This window comes from Styela clava, chromosome 9, assembly GCF_964204865.1.
Source record: "Styela clava chromosome 9, kaStyClav1.hap1.2, whole genome shotgun sequence".
Taxonomy (NCBI): Eukaryota; Metazoa; Chordata; class Ascidiacea; order Stolidobranchia; family Styelidae; genus Styela; species Styela clava.
Genome location: NC_135258.1, coordinates 17,869,730 through 17,874,406, shown reverse-complemented (window position 1 = coordinate 17,874,406; position 4,677 = coordinate 17,869,730). Strand labels below are relative to the sequence as shown.

Here is a 4,677-nt window from a genome sequence, read left to right as displayed (position 1 = left end):
TGTAAACAAAATATTTAATGAATTAAATTGGAGATTGCGGTACCGTAAAAGATTTAATACCAGTACCCGAAATTGTACTAGGGGAAGGTGGGGCACGTTGGGACATGGGGCACAGTGGGAAATCACCTCTCACACTGATACTATATCCGCAATTCTCCCAGATAGCACAACTACGTCGGAACAACCATGGCCGAACGTTGTTCGAACCACCGGCCCAATAATGGCGAACAACCATGTTCCAGCGAAGATTTGGCCGCTGGGCCAACGTCGGTCCTTTCGCTGTAATGCAACCGTGGCAAACGGTCGGGCCAACGTAGGCGATACGTTGTAACACAATCGTGAAATTTGGCCGGGCCTACGTAGGCGACACGTTGTAATACAATCGTGGCATATGGTCGGGCCGAGTTAGGCGATGTGTTGTACAGACAGGGTATGGATCTATACTACATAGAAATTTCCCACTAATCTAACATTATTTAAATAATAAAATACAAAAGATAGCAAAATGTCTTTATTTTACAAATATGTATACATGTAATAAAATTAATCGGAGTTCGTTGCCGGATCATCCAGAGCTGAAAAATATAAAAATTCTGTGTTAAATTGCAGTATTAGCAAATTACAGCACCAGAGTTCAAAGCCTAGTCTGAATGACTGCATCCCAACAAATTTTCAGAGTAGGAATCTTAAGCCAAGATTCTGCAGTCGCAAATGTGTGAGTGAAGCTTACATTGACAAGACGATAATAATTGAGAAATACAGAAATTCTTGATTCCGCAAGGGGGGCGTAGACAACGTTTTGAGGGGAATATTTGTTGGAGGGAATATTGATGATTTGCGATTTTATCTGACTAAAATGTCTTGAAATATTCCTTGTTGAAATTCATCTATCTTATTAGAAACATCATGCACCATGATTAGTCTATTTGTTTAATTGATTTACAATAAATTTAGTTGTAACTTCATCATTTGCTGTTGCGATGATACAAATAAGTTCCAAAACCACTGTTCGCCATTATGCACCAAACTCTGGCAACATTGGATTGGCAATTTGGCACTTGACTCTAACCATAATCAGCTTGGCGATATCTCCTTAATAAATATTTTTCTATATTGTTCACTTTTGTATACAAAATCTACATTCAATTTCTTTACTGTTCACAGTTGTTTACAAAATCATTATTCAATTTAACAATCATAATGATAAAAATGAAAGGTGTGGCAACTGGCAAGTACATTTTGTTTACTAGTCCGTTTATTAGTTTAATATACCCAACTTATCTAAATTTTCTCGCCTGTTTTTATTTTATTATATCTCTGTTGTTGTTGTGTGTGTGTAACTTAATTTAATTCATGGAAACGATAGGCATCTTTTTGGCAAAACCTTATATTCTTTACGCTTTAATCTTAATTAAGGTTTTGTTTTCACTCCAGATTGTCAGATTCTATTTAATCAATTTTTGTTCATTTCCCTTATGAATTATCTTAAGCTGATTTGGAGTCAAAATATTCTTATACTTTTAAAATAGAAGAGGGTAGAGCAGAGAAAGATGGTGGAACAATATGATGAACATATTACATACCTTTAATAGCAGAAACTAAGGGCGTCCCACTCACTCCTTCTTATCCATCGCGTCCTGCACAGTTGAAAGAGCGGGCGAGTAAATTTGTTATAATTGAGCTCATGATTCTCCAATCCAGTCTTTCTTGGAGCAACCTCCGAGACTTGACAAATATCCTATCTGGAATGAGTAAATAAGCACAATTATGAGAATACATTTAATGAAAAGGTTTCCATCCGTTGCAAAAGCTCTATGTTAATTACCGCGAGTATCTACTCGAAAATATACACATGTGTTTTGTCCACATCGCATTCGTATAAAAGTGAACAATTTTAATATTGCAATCGGATCGTATTTAGACATTTAAATAATCTTCCTTGAACACGAAGCGAAAATATGGGGCATATTGTATTTCATACATAATTTCGAAGCGCTTCATGCAGTCAAAAACAAAACGACAAAAAATAAAAGGCACTCAATAAGATGAGACCCAGCAAAGGTATTTTCACCTATTTTACTTTCATGTTCTGTTTAGCTTTCGAATTAATTATGGAGTAATCTGCAATATTTTAACATTGTACTAAAACTAAACAAATATTCTGAATCTCAGAGATTTTTACATCGTGGTCTTCATACGATGGCATGTGTTACCGGTCAGCGAACTCTTTTAAATTAATTTTGCTTGCCCGCTGGCCGCTGGGGTAAAAAGGTTGGGAACCACTGAACTAAACAGTTAAGTACAACCACGTTACACCAACGCCCTGCAAACTTACAGTCGATTTTCATCAGAATGATTAAATAGAATATTCAGAATAGAATAAATTGATTTTTAATGTTTTTTCGTTGTGGGGTCGCAAGTATCTGTAGTCTGTGATTTTACAAAAATTGGGGTCGCGGAAAAAAAGTTTGGGAACCACCGCCGTAAAGTGTCCGTAATCAGCCTATAAAAATATTCAACTTACGAGCCATTTTTTCATCCTTGAATGTATTCTGGATCAAAATGTAATCAGACAATGAATTGACAATGAATTTCATCAATTCCGGTATGTCCGAGTCCACACTATATTCAGTGGAAAATTGCAGATGTCGTAGCTTGTAGCATAAGAGTTTCTACCGCCTGTCCCAACAATTTTTCCATGGACTGGATTGAAGCATGGCTTGATCTCTGAAAATCAAGTTAGTGTTACCCAATGTATAGTACATGATTGTCTTTCAGATGATAAACGTGAACGAATGGCCTATACTAATTACCAGAATATAAATTTTTCATTAATATTAATTACCGTATTTTCCGGCGAATAAGTCTACCCGGCGAATAAGACGAGGCCTGTTTTTAAGCCTGAAAAAATGGGTTTTTGCATATAACCGGTTAATAAGTCGGGGTAGTAAAATCGCATCAACGTCGGGAATCTTAAATTACCATGCAATGCCTTTCGAGCGGTCGCCGCGTTTGCGCATTGGTTAAAATAGCCTATAATGACTTTTTCTTGTAGCGTAATATTCAATCCATATATGATAATGCAAATATGATAATCACAGCATTGAAATTCCAGATTCACAGCACGAGAATGTCGATTTATTTAAACTAACCAGAGGAGGACGTGGGGGATGCTATCGCCGAAGGTGTTTCATTGTCCGGATTCAATAATAAGGCGACAAAAAAATGAAAATGATCATACTCGCCTAATAAGACGAACCCCCAAAAATTTGGGTCTAGAAAAGCGACTTACTCGTCGAAAAATACGGTATTAACCACATGATGTTGTACTAGGTAATTATTCAACCGATATATCTAGCTAATTGTGCAATATTTTATGGCACAGATATGCAAGGAGCTACTATCGAACTATAAAACAAAAACACCTGTTTTGGGCATTGTCCGCATTGAAACACTGAGATGCTTGAAATGACACAGTGTATGATTGCGTGAAAGAGGGAATTGAAGCAGGTGAATTTTCCAGTCCATTGTCATAGGGCCTATTACTGTATTATAAAAATGGTATATATCATTAAACTTACAATGGTAATATTGACACTTGACAGAATATCTAATCGGTAATAATTATTTAGAATGACCGGAAAAAAAATGGATATTACACAAAATATGTCCAAATATTTGTAAAGGATGTGCCGTAAAATACTTCATGCTTTTAGAGTCGCTGCGCATTGCACAGTTGCATGCACATTTGGCAGTCATTGTACAGAGATGGGCTTCGCCCAGTCGCCCGAATCTTTTTTGCTAGCGGTCTACTTTCCAATTCACTTTAAAATATAGACTAGACTGGCCCGCACCTAGACTGGCGGGCCATGTCGCATCTCGCATGTGTGGCGTAAAAAGTTATACTTTAGAAACAAAATTTTATTTAAAGTGTTATAAAAACAAAAAGGGAAAACAATTATCCTTGAGCTATTCTTTACCCAAAAACATCAAATTTTAGTTTCAGTTTGATTGTGGCAATTGTTAAAACATATTTAGATTTCAGCCAATTGAGATCTGTATTTAGATTTGTTGAAATTCATCAGACAGAAGGTTCACAAATGTACAACTATTCAGATTACTGGATTAAGTCGTCCAACGGGTTGGATTTGGGCTGCGGAAATGTTTGGACTTAGACAAATAAAGTAAATATAAAAAATCATATCTAGGGATGAAGGACCAATACCGGTACCGGTACTCGATAACGAATACCGGTACTGGTAAATAAGAGATGGCAACCTCAGAAAGTTTAACAAAAAATGCCAAAAGACCAAGTACGGTAACTTGCCGGTACCTCATCTCGTTCTGTCGTTACCGGTACCTACGGTGTCCAGGGATAAATATGTACCGTAATATATGTAATACCGGTATGGTGCCGGTACCGTATCACCCTTAAGAACTGTGATCTGACAACGCACTTAGGGTACGGTACTGTACCGGTACCATGAGATTAACTTACATGGTTAGGCTACAACTATCTCTACTTTCGCCATTCATACTATGATAGCATTAAAAGTTCAATTTCACTGTCTAATCCACGGCAAAAACCTCGTAACAGGATACCGATTACGAGTACCGCCAAAATGAATGGCGACCCCATGTGCTATATTCGAATCGCGCGCCAATTTCATCGCGTTA

General features: G+C 37.1%; 1 long non-coding RNA gene across 1 annotated transcript; it reads right to left on the bottom strand.

Moving 5' to 3' along the window:
* Positions 1 to 161: 161 nt before the first annotated feature.
* On the bottom strand, positions 162 to 4,383 carry LOC120345915 (uncharacterized). Its single transcript, XR_013477864.1, has 4 exons — positions 3,426 to 4,383; positions 2,525 to 2,727; positions 1,584 to 1,742; positions 162 to 575 (listed from the first exon to the last, which is right to left on the bottom strand). It is a non-coding gene; the product is annotated as an uncharacterized LOC120345915 (long non-coding RNA).
* Positions 4,384 to 4,677: the final 294 nt, after the last annotated feature.